The sequence below is a fragment of the Oryctolagus cuniculus genome, chromosome 1, assembly GCF_964237555.1.
Source record: "Oryctolagus cuniculus chromosome 1, mOryCun1.1, whole genome shotgun sequence".
In the NCBI taxonomy this organism is placed as follows: Eukaryota; Metazoa; Chordata; class Mammalia; order Lagomorpha; family Leporidae; genus Oryctolagus; species Oryctolagus cuniculus.
Genome location: NC_091432.1, coordinates 187,193,611 through 187,211,721, shown reverse-complemented (window position 1 = coordinate 187,211,721; position 18,111 = coordinate 187,193,611). Strand labels below are relative to the sequence as shown.

Sequence of the window (18,111 nt, the reverse complement as noted above, 5' to 3'; positions counted from 1 at the left end):
ATTAATAAAAATTGGTAGTCAAAGGACTCTCAGCTAAGTATGATCAAAATTTCAAACCGTGGTAAACATTGGATGTCAGGTTATGGGACAATGCTTTAAAGCTTCAGTGAAAATAATTTAATTAGTTTTCTTTTTCTTTTAACATGTAAGCTTGAAACAGAACTTTTATGAAAAAATAGGTAGGTTTTCCAGACTGACTGTAATTTCAATTTCAGTTTTGAGGTCTATCAAAGCAAAGCATTATCAATTTCATGCTTCCTAATGTATCCATTATTTATGGTCCCATATAATAATGAAATATATATTTCTTTGTAAAAGTGATTTGCTTTAAGAGAGGGCAGACCAATTGAACTATTTACTAATTATAATGATACATTTAACTCAAACACTACATAATATACATAATGGAAGCATTAATCATCTTATCTGGAGGCAAGTATCTATTAATAATACTACTGCAGACCCTATTTTAAGTTTGTATTTATTGAAAATATTTCATCAGAAAAATAAGTTGGATGGCAAAACGTGATTAAATGTGAATAATTTCTTATCTTTGGAGCTTATTTTTCCTTGAAAATTAGTTACTTTAAGCTCTAGTGACTTATGCAGCTTATAATTATTCAATTTTAATTGAATTAAATGACATAAGGAATATGTTCAAACAAATTAACATATCATAAATTTATGTTTAATAGCCAAGGAACAGCTCATGTTGGCATTCAATTTAAAGTTCTTATTAGCTTCTGAAGACAAATCTTCCTGAAAGTGAGAGACATCTTCACAATGATCTTCAGTCATCACAACTCCATCAAAGGTAGCACTTTGTAAGTTGATATTCGCTTTGCTAACCCGACCCAAGTCAATATACACTCCAATTATAGTTGTATGAACCTGACAGCTTGTAGGTGCTTTCTGAAAGTTGTCTGCTTCATTGAGTAGCCAGGACAGACAAGCTGCCAGCTCTCAATTAATACCTGGGTTGATTTTTTTTATTTATCGTTTAAAGGAAATGGTGTTTATTTATCCTATCTACCAAAGTGTTGTGTAGTTTCTTGCACAGAGTAACCTTTTAAATTTTGAGTTTCATTTGTTTTCTTCTAGAATTTTAAAACTTTAGCCAGCAGCCAATTATTTTTACTTTGCAGTATGTTAAATTATTTTCTTACAGAGTCATAATCACAAAACAGTGCACTGTACTTACATTACATACTCAATTTGAAAAGTGTTTTTGCAATATTTTTTACCCTTGTGATAATACCTGAAATTAAATTTAAAAGATGATATTGTTATAATCCCTTAACCGGTAAAACATTTGAAATGCTATACTCTGAAGTAAATGATTTACCATTAATTAGTCACATAGTATTCATGGACTTTTTGATTATATATTGCTTTTAAAACAGCCATGCAATTATTTTTTAAATGAAAGCCAAGCCCTCTTCATGGAACAGAGAATTAATTTTCCATTTGATGTAATCTAAGTGTCATTTTGCTCTTTAGGAAGTCATATTGGCTCAAGGTAGTGAAAGAAATCTTCATAACTTTTCTCCTTCTGAGATTTTTTTAGTATTTACAGAAGTAGATAAACAATCTCATATTGCTCTCTTTTGTTCACAGGTTTTTGCATGTGTTTTCCTTATTCTTATAAAATCAAATAAATATCTGAGCAAACAGAAAAACTTCTGATACACACTAAACCACATATGCTCATACCCACCTGAACCACTGACATATTAGTTTAATCAGATCTGAACTCTGCTTGGTTTTATAATTATTCACTAAAAACCCAAAATGGAATTCAGAATAGTTATTAGAGATTGGAGATAAAAAGTTACAAAGGATGATGCAGAGTGGTCCTAACCATCTGAAGGTTGATTGGCCTAGATTTGTGATCTCCTACATGTTAGCCACTAGACATATGGGGCACTTTAAATTTAAATTAATGAAAACTAAATAAGAGTAGGCATTTGGTCTAGCATTTGGAAAATCCATGTCCTGTGATGGAGTGCCTGGTTGTTCAGTGTTCACCTTTACCTTCTGTCTCCAGCTTCCTGATGTGGGAGATCTTGGGAGCCCATGATGGTACTTCAAAGTGGTTTGGTTCCTACCACTCTTGTGGGAGACCTGAACTGGGTTCAGGCTCCAGCTTTGCTCCCTACCCATGGTCATTGCAGGCATCTGGGAAGAAGAACAATGGATGGGAGAGCTCTCCCACTCTGTCTCTCTCAATCTCTTTTTCAGACAAAAAATAAAGAAATAAAACAATATTGAAGACTGTGTAAATAAATATAGAAATGAGGGAAAGTCCACAGAGTAGTTCCAAGTGGAAAGAAACGTCAATGGCAAAAATGCTGAAAGACAAAAATCTTTAAAAAAAATAAGATAAATAAAATTATAAATTCAATAGCTGAATTTCAGTGACCACATTTCATTTGTTCTATAGCCACATGTAGACAGTGTCTATGTTACTGGGAAGTGAATATATGGGACATCTCCTTTATCCCAGAAATTTCTAAATGACATTATCAACCCTAGGGAAAATATCAAATTTTAAAATGATTTATCATTTTAAGATATTTTCAGATGCATTTAATATAAATATACTCAAACTGACTTAAATAACCTGGTATGAGCTCTCTTAAGTGCAAGCCAAGTAGTGAGCTGGGCTTCAGGACAGTCTGGACCCACTATTTCGATTCTATTTCTCTGAGTTCCGCTTCATGCTTCCCTCCTCTGAGTCAGTTTCCTGTTCAACATAGCTGTCTTTGTGCAAGGAAAATGGCTGTGGCAGTTCCCAGCTTCACAGTGGGAACACATCCCTATATCTAAAAAATTAGAGTAAGAATTTCTGATCTCTTCTGCGTCAGAAAACTATATTTCTTGAACAACCCTGCCCCAGGTCCCATCCTGAAGGAGACATGGACTTGGGTTGCCTGGCTGCTCTGGTTTGAATGAGGTTTATGCTCCCTCAAACCCATGCTAAAATGAATCCGCAATGTGAGGTATTATGAGGGTGGAAATTTAATTTGGCTATGGTATTTAGAGATAGAATCTTCAGGAAATGATTAAGATTAGACAAAAATCTATTAGGGTAGAGCTCCCATGATTGAATCCTGCTGGCTTTTAAGAGGAAAAGATAAAACAGTCATGCCTATCTCTTGCCAGGTGATGCCATGTGCCACCCTGGGACTCTGCCAGCAAGAATGGCATCATCATATGTGGCCCCTTAACCCTGAACTTCCAAGACCATGAGTTATAAACTTCTTAAGTAGCCTACGTCAACTATTTCATTGCAGTAACAAAAAACTGATACATTTGCCTACACCTATATTCTTGGACAATAATTGTAGGGAAAAAACGTGAGATTGATGAGCCTTAGCCCAACCAGGACCTGCTGGAGTCAGGGTGTGAACATTTTCCCTTTAAGCACTTGGACAGTATGGCAGAAGGGCAAGGTAATTTAGGGTATCCTTACGAAAAATGCAGGGGGATGATGAAAGCTGAGCAAGCAAGCAACAATGTCCACTAAAGGAAGACAGAAATTTGTTTTACTCTATAATTTTTATACATTTACTAAATCCTTCTTTGAAATGTGACAATTTCAGAGTCAGTGTTCCCACCCACTTGCCCCCAAAACACCCAAGCATAAAAATAAACAGCAGAAACATCTCTATTTTTAAATTATATGAGGCTCTGACATTTCAGTGTGTAGAAAAAAGTGAAGCGAGTGACAAGGGTTGTGCTACCATGGAAGATAATTAAAATATAATAAAAAAAGAAAGATCTTCTAATCTGGGGAGGAGGTTAGAAAGAGGAATTCAAATTAACATATCTAAGAAAAATGCTCTTTCCCAAGGCAGATCTTTAACAATTCTCCTAACCACAATCTAATTTGTGTCCTAGAGTTTCTGCTTTTCTTAATCTGACCTAGTAAGCAAGTGCCCAGAGATGGTCAGATGCAAATCCAAAAGTGATACCAGGTTGAACTCTTAAAGGTTTGGTACAGATTCCTTAGCCAAAATCAGAGCACCCAAGCCAGTCTATATGCCACATATTTTCTTTGCAATCTCTGTCAACATGGACTAAGGAGCAAAGAATCATGAGCAAGGCACTGTGCCAGGTGCTGGCTGGGGGGTGGGAGGGGGGACACTTCTGTAATACATACATCAGAGCCAGCACTGTGGCTATCAGGTAAAGCCGCCACCTGCAGTGTTGGCCTCCCATTTGGGTGCTGGTTTGAGTTCCAGCTGCACCACTTCTGATCCAGCTCCATGCTAATATACCTGGGAAAGCAGTGTAAAGATGGCCCTAGTCCTTGGGCCTTGTATCCACATGGGAGACCAAGAAGAAGCTCCTGGCTTCAGATTAGCTCAGCTCCAGCCATCTGGGGTGTGCACCAGCAGATGGAAGACCTCTTTCTCTGTCTCTACTTCTCTCTGTAACTCTTTCAAATAAATAAAATAAACCTTAAAAAATATATATATACATCAGGGAAAGATTCCAAGGTGGCAGAATAGGGAAGGAGTTTATTGCTGTAGTCTAGGGGAAGATAATTTTAAAAACAAAAAAGTGGAGAGAGTGCAATCTCACGGAAGAGTCAGGAAAAAAAACTGCAATGGAAATGCCTGGGAGGGTAGGGAGACATGGTGGATCGACATGGAGGGTGTGGATGGGCAGCACAAGCACAGACACAACACAGGACTCCAGCAGCTGAGAGCCTCAGCACCAGCTTTGGACGGTGAGTTGAGAAGACTGCAGCAGCCCAAGCCACCACCGGTGATGAGGCTGCAGGAAGAACCTGGCGTGAGTCCTTCCTGGAACCTTGCGAGGGACCATGTACCTGCAAACCCAAAGGGAAAAAGAGGGGCATGTTTCTCTCCCACCCAAACCCCCAGCAATAGCACCCTGCAACTAGCCGAGAGAAGGCGGGCACCATTTTGGACATACTTAACAGCTGCATCCAGCAACCAGCAAAGAAGAGATGCCTGAGTCTGGCTGGGAAGATTGTCAGGGGGCTGGGTGTCCATGTAGGACTGAGAGGTGCCCTCAGCCCAGCACATCACAGGCTCTGGGGCTTAGGCTGACTGGGTCAAGTACCCACAGGCAGCTGGCTCTGGGAGCATCTCGGCCTCTCTGTGAACAGGACAGAGTGAATCCTCATCAGCCCATTACTGTGAGAGCCTTGAGTGCTGGGACTGTGGAAACACTGTGGCTCTGTAGGAGGGTACAGGGTGTGGCTGGGTCTCTGGGCAATTGCTGTGGGTGGCTCCACATGCTCATGGCTCCCTGATTGCCTGGGATGGGTCATTGCTGTAGGATCTGGACTCACACTTAGGACTGCATGAATCCTTTGTGTGACTCTTCTGCCAGAGTGGATGAATACTGCACCCCGTTGGGACTAGCACCTTGAAGGAGAGAAGGTGAGGGTGTGATAACACCAACAGAGCTGATCAAAACCTCTCTGCCAGTAAAAAAAAAAAAAAAAAAAAAAAAAAAAAAAGGAGATCTACCATCCATGCCTGATGTGGGTGTCACCTTGGATACTCCCCTAACCCTGGAGCACTGAACAGAGTTCCTAGGCCACACCTAGCACACACCTCTGGGTATTCACTAAAAGAGCAGACATTTCACTAAGCCTCAAGTCACAGTCCAAAGATAAGTCATCAGAGGGGAAAAAAAACCAACAAGTATTTCCACAAATGCAAAAAAAAAAAAAATGCAGCAATTCAAGAAACAAAAATAATGAAGACAACATAACACTCCCAAAAGAACACAACACTTAAATGCTAGAATGTAAAGATGAAGAGATCGATGAATGCCAGAAACAATATTCAAAAAGTTAAACATACAGATTACTCAGAAGTAATAAGAAAATCCATGAAATAAGAAATTCATACATGATACGAACAAAAATTTTTCCCATGAAATTGAGATTTTTAAAGAGAGATCAACATGAAATATTAGAAATGAAGAAGTCAATAGATCAAATAAAAAATGCAGTAGAAAGCCTTAACAACATACTTGGTGAGGCAGAAGAAAGAAAATCTGAGTTAGAAGACAAATCTCAGGAAATTTTACAGCCAGACAAAAAAGAAGAAGAAGAAATCAGAAAAATTAAAACATTGTTGGAGATTTATGGGATACTATCAAATGACCCAACATATGGGTCTTAGGAGTTACTGGAGGCATGGAGAGAATGGATTAGAAGGACTTTTTAGTGAACTAACTACAGAAAACTTCCCTAATTTAGAGAAAGAATGGGACATCTAAGTACAGGAAGCACATAGAACTCCTAATAGACACAACCAGAAAAGATTTTCACCACTATACTTTGTAGTCAAGTTTTCCACAATAAAATATAAATAAAAGATTCTAAAATGTACACATGAGAAATGCCAAATTCCTTTCAGAAGATCCAATCGGAGACTGACTTTTCATCAGAAACCCTATAAGCTAGGAGAGAATGGCAAGATATAGCCAAAGTCTTAAGGGAAAAAAACTGTCAATCCAGAATATCATACCCTCAAAATCTCTCATTTATGAATGCAGGTGAAATAAAGACCTTCCACAGCAAACATAAACTTAAAGAATTTGTCACCCTCATCTAGCCTTACAAATAATGTTTAAGGATGTGGTACACATAGAAAAAGAATGATAGCCATCATTATGAAAGAATGAGAAGACAGAAAAACCACCAATAGAAGTATAAAAGAAATCCAAACAATAAGAATATTTATGTAAAAATGGCAGGGCCAAGTTATCACTTACCAATAATCACTTTGAGTGTAAATGGCCTCAACTCTCCAGTTAAAAGATACAGACTTGCTGAATGGACTGAAAAATAAGACCCATCTATTTGCTGCTCACAAAAGACACATCTCACCAACAAAGACATTCATACTGAAAGTGAAAAGATGGAAAAAAAGATAGTCAATGCTAACAGAAACCAAAAAAGAGCTGGTGTTCCATCCTAATACAGACAAAATAGACTTTAACATAAAAATTGTTAAAAGATATAAAGAAGAGTATTATGTAATGATTAAGAGATCAATGCAACAGGGAGATGTGACTATAATAAATGTATATGCACCCAATTACCAGGCACTAGGCTACTCAAAAGAAACATTAATGGACCTAAAGGGAGACTTAGACTCCATCACAATAGTAATGGGAGACTTCAATACCTCACTTTCCACAATGGACAGTTCAACCAGACAGAAAATCACCAAGGAAACAATAGTTAACACTATAGACCAAATGGACTTAACGGATAGCTACAGAACTTTTCACCCCATAGTGGCAGAATATACATTCTTCTCATCAGTGCATGGAACTTTCTCTAAAATAGAACATATGCTAGGCCACAAAGCAAGTCTCAGCAAATTCAAAAAAATTGAAATCATTCCATGCACCTTCTCTGACCACAATGGCATAAAGCTAAAAATCAACAGCTCAAGAATCTCTAAAACATATGCAAACATGTGGAGACTGAACAACATGCTCCTGAATGAGTAGTGGGTCATAGAAGAAATGAAAAAACATCCACCATCCAGTTCATCAGATATTCTACATATTCTATCAAGCCTTACTGTAACTTGTGTCACTGTGTGCCCTCTGCAGATGTGAAAACTTGAGGCTCAAGTCACTTGATTTGACCACAGTCACACAGTGAAGGAGTAGAGAGCAAACACAAAGGACTGTAATGTCTGCGTGCTTGCTATATTGTGATTCCTCTCATTGTTTTATTTTAGCCCTGAACTGATATTTAGAGGTAGATAGAATTTGTAATTTTTTATTTCTACTAAATTGGATTGAGAGTTATATAGTAGAGAGATGGATATTTTGAAAGAGCATTTTCAATAAAATTTTATATGCAGGAAATTGAAAAAAACTATTTTTTAAATCACAGACAAAAATAGACTGTATATTCTTGGGTGATGACAATTCCAAAACAAAAGCTACATGGATCCTCTGTGATTCCAGAATGCCTATAGGAAAGCATGGGGGTGACATGATTTTATGTTTAGGGCTTCCCATAATTGCTCTTCTTCCACACAGTGTGAGATGTATCCACATTACTGGATAGACTACTCCAAAAGAAAATGCAGAAAACAAGTACAGGAAGAACTGTATTAGGATTCTATAGGCATTGAATTGGTTCTCAAAAGAGAAGAGAAGGAATTGGAGATTATTCAGAGAAGTAAAATCATCTGTGTGCTTTAGACATAGGTCAGCCCATGAGCTCATGTTAATGGGCAGACAGCAAGGTTTGAGTATTTAGAGAAAGCAACCTGCTATAAACATTAGAAGTTTCTCCATTGAAATGTGGTAGTACACAACAGTACTAGTGAAGTTTGTACTTCTATATACATGTCCTGGACTGATCACATCCTTGCAAATATGAGTAAATCTAAGAAAAGACACAAGCAAGTGCACCCCCCTTTTAATGGCATTCTCTTAGTTATACTTTAAGAGCTGATAGTTCTCTCCAAAATTAAAGCCACCAGATAATACATATCTTCACAAGAGAGTGGAAAGTGGGAAATATGAAAAGAGCTCTTCTTCAGGTCTTCAAACAGAAAATGAAATCAAGCTCAATACCCTAATACTAAGACCTAGCAGATTATTCTAAGCACTACTTTACATACCTTTATTATTTTGGGGATTAAAATTATTTTTATAACTGAAAAAATCAGAAAATATATAGATAGTTACTATCAATATTTTATTACATACTCTTCTAGAATATTTGGAATGTATATTTTAAACAAAAATGGGATACTACAGTCTAAATACTCACCAACTGCTTTTTTGTACATTATATAGTGATCGCACTTCTGTGTTAATAATTATAGGTTTATATCATAATTTATGATTCAAAATACTATAATAATTTATATCATAATTTATATCATAATGACTGGTAAAAATAGCTCCCCTCTTTAAATATAAGTTTGAGAAATTTTGGAGTAAACTATCATAACCAAAACAGTCAAAGACAAGTTCAATTGTCATAAACATTTTTAAAGGCAATTTGAATATTAAGAAAATGTAGGAGCTGGCGCCATGGCATACTAGGTTAATCCTCCACCTGTGGAGCCGGCATCCCATATGGGCGCCGGTTCTAGACCCGGTTGCTCCTCTTCCAGTCCAGCTCTCTGCTGTGACCTGGGAAAGCAGTGAAGGATGGCCCAAATGGTTGGGCCCCTGCACCCACATCAGAGACTGGGAGGAAGCACCTGGCTCCTGGCTTCATTCGGCACAGCTCCGGCCATTGAGGCCACTTGGGGAGTGAACCAATGGAATGAAGACCTTTCTCTCTGTCTGTCTGTCTGTAACTCTGTCAAATAAAATCTTAAAAAAAAAAAAATGCAAAGGAAGAAACTGATGATGAGGACATAGATCAAAGAGCCATTTAAGAAAAAGAATATAGTGAAAATAACTTAATGTTTGTATTTCCAAACCAAACTTTTACATATTTATCACTAATTCTATGAAATTTTTTAGCTGATCACAAATGTAAATCCTTTAATCTTTTCAAGGTATTTTATTTATATTTCCTTTTTTTTAACATTTATTTAATGAATATAAATTTCCAAAGTACAGAATATGGATTACAATGGCTTCTCCCCTATAACATCCCTCCAACCTGAAACCCTCCCCTTATCCACTCCCTCTCCCCTTCCATTCACATCAAGATTCCTTTTCTATTCTCTTATATACAGAAGATCAGTTTTGCATACATTAAGTAAAGATTTCAAAGTTTGCTCACACACAGAAACATAAAGTGAAAAATACTGTTTGAGTACTAGTTATAGCATTATCTCAATGTACAGCACGCTAAGGACAAAGCTCCTACATGAGGAGTAAGTGCACAGTGACTCCTGCTGTTAACATAACAAATTGACACGCTTGTTTATGGCATCAGTAATCACCCTAGGCTCTTGTCATGAGTTGCCAAGGCTATGGAAACCACCTGAGTTCACTGACTCTGATCATATTTAGACAAGGCCATGGTCAAAGTGGAAGTTCTCTCCTCCCTTCAGAGAAAGGTACCTCCTTCTTTGATGACCAATTCTTTCCACTGGGATCTCACTCACGGAGATCTTTCATTTAGGTTTTTTTTTCCCCCCCAGAGTGTCTTGGCTTTCCATGCCTGAAATACTCTCATGGGCATTTCAGCCAGATCCGCATGCCTTAAGGGCTGATTCTGAGGCCAGAGTGCTGTTAGGACATTTGCCATTCTATGGGTCTGCTGTGTATCTCACTTCCCATGTTGGATCATTCTCTCCCTTTTTCACTCTATCAGCTAGTATTTGCAGACACTATTCTTGTTTATGTGATCCCTTTGGTTCTTAGTCCTATCATTACGATCAATTGTGAACAGAAATTGATCACTGGGACTAGTGAGATGGCATTGGTACATGCCACCTTGATGGGATTGAATTTGAATCCCCTGATATGTTTCTAACTCCACCGTTTGAGGCAAGTCAGCTTGAGCATGTTTCAAATTGCACATCTCTTCCCTCTCTTATTCCCACTCTTATATTTAACAGGGATCACTTTTCAGTTAAGTTTCAGCACTTAAGAAGAATTGTGTATTGATTACAGTATTCAACCAAAAGTATTAAGTAGAACAAACAAAAAAAATACTAAGAGGGATAACATATCAAGTTGCTCATCAACAGTCAGGGTGAGGGCTGATCAAGTCACCGTTTCTCATAATGTTCATTGCACTTTAACAGGTTTCCCTTTTGGTGCTCAGTTAGTTGTCACCTATCAAGGAGAACAAGTGGTATTTGTCCCTTTGGGATTGGCTTATTTCACTCAACATAATGTTTTCCAAATTCCTAACAGGGATCACTTTTCAGTTAAAATTTAAACACCTAAGAACAATTGTGTGTTAATTACAGAGTTCAACCAATGGTACTAGAACAAAAAAAAAAATACTAAAATGGATAAAGTATTACATTGTACATCAACCGTCAGGACAAGAGCTGATCAAGTCACTGTTTCTCACAGTGTCCATTTCACTTCAACAAGTTTCCCTTTTGGTGCTCAGTTAGTTGTCACCAGTCAGGGAGAACATATGGTATTTGTCCCTTTGGGACTGGCTTAATTCACTCAGCATGATGTTTTCCAAATTCCTCCATCTTGTTGCAAATGACTGGGTTTTGTTGTTTTTACTGCTGTATAGTATTCTATAGAGTACATGTCCCATAATTTCTTTATCCAGTCTACTGTTGATGGGCATTTAGGTTGGTTCCAGGTCTTAGCTATTGTGAATTGAGCTGCAATAAACATTAAGGTGCAGACTGCTTTTTTGTTTGCCAATTTCATTTCCTTTGGGTAAATTCCAAGGAGTGGGATGGCTGGGTCGAATGGTAGGGTTATATTCAGGTTTCTGAGGAATCTCCAGACTGACTTCCATAGTGGCTTAACCAATTTGCATTCCCACCAACAGTGGGTTAGTGTCCCTTTTTCCCCACATCCTCTCCAGCATCTGTTGTTGGTAGATTTCTGACTGTGAGCCATTCTAACCGGGGTGAGGTGGAACCTCATTGTGGTTTTATTTGCATTTCCCTGATTGCTAGTGATCTTGAACATTTTTTCATGTGTCTGTTGGCCATTTGGATTTCCTCTTTTGAAAAATGTCTATTGAGGTCCTTGGCCCATCTCTTAAGTGGGTTGTTTGTTCTGATGTCGTAGAGTTTCTTGATTTCTTTGTAGATTCTGGTTATCAACCCTTTATCAGTTGCATAGTTTGCAAATATATTTTCCCATTCTTTCGGTTGTCTCTTCACTTTCCTGACTGTTTCTTTTGCAGTACAGAAACTTCTCAATTTGATGCAATCCCAAATGTTAATTTTGGCTTTGACTGCCTGTGCTTCTGGGGTGTTTTCCAAGAAGTCATTGCCGGTACCTATATCTTGCAGGGTTTCTCCAATGCTCTCTAATAATTTGATGGTGTCAGCTCGTAGATTTAAGTCTTTAATCCATGTTGAATGAATTTTTGTGTAAGGTGAAAGGTAGGGGTCTTGCTTCATGATTCTGCACATGGAAATCCAATTGTCCCAGCACCATTTATTGAATAGACTGTCCTTACTCCAGGGATTGGTTTTGGATCCTTGATCAAATATGAGTTGACTGTAGATGTTTGGATTGATTTCTGGTGTTTCAATTGTGTTCCATTGGTCTATCCATCTGTTTCTGTACCAGTACCATGCTGTTTTGATTACAACTGCCCTGTAGTATGTCCTGAAATCTGGTATTGTGATGCCTCCGGCTTTGTTTTTGTTGTACAAGATTGCTTTAGCTATTCGAGGTCTCCTGTGTCTCCATATAAATTTCAGCACCAATTTTTCCAGATCTGAGAAGAAGGTCTTCGGTATCTTGATTGGTATTGCATTGAATCTATAAATTGCTTTTGGGAAAATGGACATTTTGATGATACTGATTCTTCCAATCCATAAGCATGGAAGATTTTTCCATTTCTTGGTATCCTCTTCTATTTCTTTCTTTAAGGTTTTGTAATTTTCATCGTAGAGATCTTTAACGTCTCAAGGTATTTTAATTTTCAACATATTTGTATTCAAGAGCAATAACATGGGTGGGTGTTATGGCACAGTGGGTTAGGCCCACTCAGGACACCATGTTATCATAATGAAATGCCTGGGATAGAGTACCACCTCTGCTTCTGACACAGCTTCCCAATAATGCACACCCTGAGAAGCTGCAGATAATATCTCCTGCACTTGGGCCCCTACCACCCAATTGGAAGACTGGGACGGAGTGTCTGACTCCCGTCTGCAGCCTAGCCCAACCCCAGCTATCGTGGGCATTTCAGGCAACTCTTTCTCTCTTGCTGCCATTATGTCTTCCAAGTAAATGTTTTAATTAATAAATAAAACATTTTTGAAAAATAATAAAATCCATTTTCTTTGAAACTGAAAAATATGAAGCTCTATTAACATTAAGATAAAATACAAATGCTTAAGTGATTCTTTCCTTCTCTCCTTTGGACTCTTTTGTGCTTATTTTCTATCTGGAGAGTTTTCAATGAATCTTTGCCTAATAATATATCTCTAATAGCTAAATGAAATTTTAATAAAAGTTAAGTAATCACAACATCCCTGTTTTACCTCCTCAACACATTTGTAGTGTTCTTAAGGGCATGGATATTTCTTTTCTTATGTGTCCCAAATTGGGTAAAATGAACCCAGAAAAGAAAGTCTTCAGTACATACACCAAATCATGCCATAAACTTTTTTCATCTTCTTGATCCGTTTTACTTAAAGATTTATTTTTGTAACAGTTGAACATCTTTCATCTTTAATATTAGTATAAAAGTTGTTTACACTTTTTAAAATCCAATAAAAACTACATGTAAAATAAAGCCAAAACTCAAATGGTTAGTTATATTGGGCTTTTCCCAAGAACCTTGCGGGTGAGAGGTTTTACACTCTGTCTTTTGGAATTGTGGTAAAAATATTTGAGAAACAATGTCTCACAATTGGCACAATGTATACTGCACATAATGGAAATTCAGTAATTAATTATGTTGATTTGACTCGAATTGCCACTAGATGAAACTTGGAAATCTTGGAAATGCCTTTGTGTTTGTACTTTACTTCTGACACATTAGACAGCACATCAAAGGAAAGAGAGACAGGAGGGGAAAAAAAAACAGAAATAAAAAGAGTATGTTATGTTAAATGACTTCTTAACACCTCTCACAAGACTATTGGAATTCTCTATGGTACAATGAGTTCTAGAATGGCTGCATAAGTGCCAATTGATTTCTCAGTTGCCTGTGGAATAAAATTCAAATTCCGTAGCCTGTCATACAATCTACTGAGAGCTTCAACACATCCTCTCTGGCTCATTTTATTTCCCAATTTTATTACCCTTTTTCAAACTAAATTGCACTATTCTCTGTTCTGCACACACCCTAAGTTGTCCTATCTATGCCACCAATTAGTCTGTTCCCTCTAACTTGAACACCTTTCCTTGTCCCACCATTATAATCAAATGCTTCTTCTTCCAGAATTCTCCCCTGATCTTTCACACTGAGAAATCACATTTCCTTCTCATCTGAAATAACATATATATGGATGTATCTTTCATTGAATTTAGTTCCTACTTTAGAGTATATTTACATACATAAATGTCTTACTTACTATAAATTCTTTGAGGGAAAGTAAAATATGTGTCTAAATGCCTAAGAATGAATGAATGAATATATAAAAACTGTTCCAAAGGCCCAGAAATTCATTAATTTAACTTAACCGTATCTTTCAAACGTATTTAATGAGAAATTCATGAAATAAAAGACCAAATAAGGGAATCGTGGATCATTCTCTTTTATATCCTATAGCATTGCTTCATTGAGTAGAGAGAGAAACAAAGAAGGGAAATGCCCTTTAAGAAAATCTGCACAGACAATTTCTGCTCAAGGCCTGTACTGGGGACTCATTGCCAAGTTCCTTTTGCATTCTGTCAGCAAGCTTTCAACCATTTTAATTTAAATGAATCATCCAAAAAATCTATGGCATTTAATACACCCACTTCTCAGGGATATGAAATGCAGTTTTTCTTTATGTAATTTAGTTGACAGTGCCAGATAATGTCAAAAATGTTCTGATTAATAGCTGTTTCTGGTTTCATAGAAATAATCAAAACAAAAGTTAGATAAATAATTTTTCACAGAGACGCTTGGTGTAGGCTCAGAACTGGACACTGTTGAGAACACTTGCCGTCGCTTCTCAGGAATGCCTTATGAAATGCACTTTGAACTGGTTTAAGTGAGAGCATGATTACAACAAAATGTATGTATTTGTAATTCTGGTCATACACAAGCATAGAACCATGTTTGCTGTTACTTCAAAAAGATCCAAGGCATCCTAGAAAACACAGAAATAAAATAAAGACTACAACACCACATCTTTTTGACACAGAGATTGTCAACAGGAAAATCTCATCATAATTCAACTGAAACTTCAAAATCTAATTGAAAGTTGAGAAATTGCCAGGACTTATTTTATGAAGTCTTGTTTCTTCTGTCCACTGAAATGAGTTTCACATAATACAAAAACAAAGGGACATGAATGCATGTGATTTCAATGGCTTCTAAAACCTTTTATGGGATCCTGAAAAAATCCTAACATGGAAATCTTTAAATCTTCTTCCTTTTTCACTTAAAGAAGTTCTCTTTCTCTTTCTTGTAGCATGTAATGGAGAGGAGCTCTCACACTTGACTTCTAGCAGGTCAAGGGTTAAATATCACACCAGGGGCTAAGTCATATAAACGCCATTCTACATCCCATGCTTTTGTTCTACCCTCTCACAAAGTTTTAACTAACATCAAGAAATGTATGTGATGTGCCAATATTTGGCCAACAGTATGTGCCCAAAACAGAGGATCATAAAATGTGGTCACTTGCAGGTGAAACAATATTTCTTGGAACTTCTAAAATAGCACTGGTATCTGGAAAGCAGCGATACTCTCACCCTTGACGGGGAATATTTTTCCCTTAGTAATCAAGGACTATTGACTGAAAAGATGTCAGTCAGTCCTTGACTGCTCAGGGAGTCCTACCCCTTTTTGAAAAACAATTCTTAGCATTGATTTTCATGCTATCACAGAGGAAACCTTCAGTTAGCATCTATGGAGTATAATATATATAAAATGGAGTAAGAATATTTCTAACAAGTGAGGTCAGATAGCAAAATAATGATATTGTATTTAAAACAAACTTATAAGAAGCCTGCCACAAAACAAACAGTCCAGAAGACAAAATGCATGAAACAAATTTATGCAATAAATAAAATGTCAGATAATTGGGGGGAAGTGATATTAATTTTATGTGAAGCTTTAAAGCAAAAATGTAATAATTAGCTATTCAAGATTGATTTTTACATAATAATAAAGGCATAATGTCATTATGAGATTGGGAACAGGAATGAGGAAAGTTTATCTTTTGTAAACTGTGAGGGTTTTTTTCCAAAATTGACACTGTTTACATATCCTTTTGAGGATTTCTTTGATAGTTTAAAATGAATCTCCCTCCTTTAAAAATAAATATAGCCCTAGTTCTTTCTTTTAAAAAAAAGATTTATTTTATTTATTTGAAAAAAAGAAAAAAGAGAGGGGGAGAGAGAGAGAGAAGTCTTCAATCTGTAAGTTCACTCCCCAAAAGGCCACAACAGCCAGAGCCAACTTGAAGCCAGGATCCAGAAGCTTCTTCCAGGTCTCCCAACTGGGTGCAAGGGCCCAAACACTTGCACCATCCTTAGCTGCTTTCCCAGGTGCATTATCAGGGAGCAGGATTGAAAGTGAAGCAGCCAGAATGCAAACCGGGGCCCATAAGTGATGCTGGTGCTGAAGGCTGGGGCTTTAATCTGTTGTGCCACAGTGCCGGCCCACCTAGTTCTGAGTTATACTGATTAGTAGTATAAATCTAATCTGGCAAGTGTAAGAAGTGTTTCCAGGACTCTCCCAGACAACTCCAAAAAAACCATCTTATTCTGATTGACTTAGATTTATGCAAAACTAGTTTTTGTTGCACATAGTACTTTGAATTGCTTATTTCCCTTAATTGGAAATTACCATTTTCAAGGACCCTTGACTCTGCAGTCTTTCCTCCTCTCAGAATTTCTAAGCTACTTCATCCTTATCCATCATTCAAAATATGCACAGATATTTCCATTCCACAACAGCAAATAAACAAATTTTTAGCCAAAGAAATAAAGTCTATTAGCTTAATGTATATTTCCAATAGTATGGTATCCAGAAGTATAAGTTATCTTATCTCTTTTAGAACTTCAAATTACAAACCCATGACAAGAGCCTAGGGTGATTACTGATGCCATAAACAAGAGTGTCAATTGTTAAGTCAACAACAGGAGTCACTGTACACTTACTTCCCATGTAGGATCTCTGTCCTTAATGTGTTGTCCAATGTGAAGTAATGCTATAACTAGTACTCAAACAGTACTTTACACTTTGTGTTTCTGTGTGGGTGCAAACTGATGAAACCTTTACTTAATATATAATAAACTGATCTCCTGTATATAAAGATAATTGAAAATGTATCTTGATGTGAATGGAATGGGAGAGGGAGCAGGAGATGGGAAGGTTGCAAGTGGGAGGGAAGTTATGGGGGGGGGGAAGCCACTGTAATCCAAAAGCTGTACTTTGGAAATTTATATTTATTAAGTAAAAGTTAAAAAAAAAAAAAAAAGAACTTCAAATTCCAAATAAGCTCAATATCAACATAATTTATCAATACTTTCAGGGAATAACTGGTTAACCACTATTAACAAGGACTTAAACTACTGAATTCTTTTCTTTAACTCAAGCTTATCAAAGTACGCAATAAATAATACATAATTCACTCCTTTAAACTCCAGTTTGATGAGTTTTGACAAATGTGTACAAGCATGTAAGCACCAACAAAATCAAGAATCAAGACAGGGGCCGCACTGTGGCGTAGCAGGTAAAGCCGCCACCTGTAGTAACCGCATCCCATAAGAGCACCGGTTCAAGATCCAGCTGCTCAACTTCCAATCCAGCTCCTTATTAATGTGCCTGGAAAGCAGAAAATGGCCCAAGTCCTTGGGCCCTTGCATCCACATGGGACACCCAAAAGAAGCTACTGGCTTCAGATCAGCTCAGCAATAGCCACTGTGGTCATTTTGGGGAGTGAACCAGAAGATGGAAGACCTCCCTGTCTGTCTTTCTCTCTCTCTCTCTCTCTCTCTCTCTCTGCCTGTGCCTCTGCCTCTCTGTAACTCTGCCTTTCAAATAAGTAAATAAATGTTTAACAACAATGAAAAAAAGAAAGAATCAGAACATTTTCAACATCTAAAAAAGTTCCATTAATCCTCTTTGTAGCCATTCCCTCCTCTGCTATTCCTCAGTCCCTGGTAACCACTGATTTATTTTCTGTCCCTATAAATTTTCTTTAAAAAAAAAATGCAATCATACAAAATGTAGTCACTTGTATCTGACTTCATTTGCTCAGCTTTCGGGATTCATCCATTTTGTTTATGGTATTTGTATTTCATTCGTTTTGATTGCTGAGCAGCACTCCACCATGTGAATATAAT

At 37.2% G+C, this 18,111-nt stretch overlaps 1 long non-coding RNA gene across 17 annotated transcripts in view; it reads right to left on the bottom strand.

The window, feature by feature from the left end:
• Window positions 1–18,111, bottom strand: part of LOC103346257 (uncharacterized) — a 1,098,305-nt gene that overhangs the window by 985,462 nt on the left and 94,732 nt on the right. Inside the window, exon 1 of one of the 17 annotated variants that reach the window (XR_011380300.1) lies at window positions 1,202–4,122. The exons of the other annotated variants lie outside the window; for them this stretch is intronic. This is a non-coding gene — a long non-coding RNA (uncharacterized lncRNA). Of the gene's footprint in view, window positions 1–1,201; window positions 4,123–18,111 lie in introns of those variants that run through there. 17 annotated transcript variants of the gene reach the window in all.